The following is a 969-nucleotide window of genomic DNA, read 5'->3' on the forward strand; positions in this document are numbered from 1 at the left end:
GTAATAATGGTAATAATGCTGGTAATAGAGGTGGTAATGGTAATGGTAATGGAAAGTCGAATAATGGTGGTAATCCGAGGGTTTGTTACGAGTGTGGGAAGCCGGGGCATTTTCGTGATGCCTGTCCCAACAAGAAGACTGCAGAGACTGCACGTGGTAGTGCGTTCAACATTAACCTCAGGGATGCTGAGGAAGATCCTAAACTTATTACTGGTACGTTCTCGGTCAACGATTTATCAGTTTATGTACTATTTGATTCAGGGGCTGATTTGAGTTTTGTGTCGAGTAAATTAAGTCCAAAAATCAAAACACCGTTAACTCTTTTAGACAATACGTATGTTGTTGAAATAGCTAATGGTAAGGTACTCACTGCTAAGACTGTGCATTGTAAGTGTAACATTAGTTTAGCTGGTAGAGATTTTGAGATAGATTTGGTACCGATTGAACTTGGTAGTTTTGACATTGTTATTGGGATGGATTGGTTATCTGTGAATCGTACCGAGATCGTGTGTTATGATAAAGCTATTCGTATTACTAATGTGGTTGGAGAGCCGCTGATGGTTCTTGGAGATAAGAAATGCCGACAGTTAAATCTTATTAGCTATTTGAAAGTTCTTAAACATCTTCGCAAGGGCTGTCATGCTATTCTAGCCCATGTTGTTGATTCCGATAAAGAAACGAAGAGTGTTGGAGATGTTCATATTGTTAGAGATTTTCCTGAGGTATTTCCCGAAGATTTACCTGGCCTTCCGCCGCAACGCGTGGTAGAATTTCAAATTGATCTTGTTCCCGTGATGCTCCTGTGGCACGTGCTCCTTATCGTCTTACGCCTTCTGAACTTCAAGAATTGTCAAGTCAACTCCAAGAGTTGTTAGACAAAGGTTTTATTCGTCCTAGTTCGTCCCCTTGGGGAGCTCCTGTTCTGTTTGTTAAGAAGAAGGATGGTTCTTTTCGTTTGTGCATTGATTA

The sequence above is a fragment of the Rutidosis leptorrhynchoides genome, chromosome 4 (assembly GCF_046630445.1).
Source record: "Rutidosis leptorrhynchoides isolate AG116_Rl617_1_P2 chromosome 4, CSIRO_AGI_Rlap_v1, whole genome shotgun sequence".
Lineage (NCBI taxonomy): Eukaryota > Viridiplantae > Streptophyta > Magnoliopsida > Asterales > Asteraceae > Rutidosis > Rutidosis leptorrhynchoides.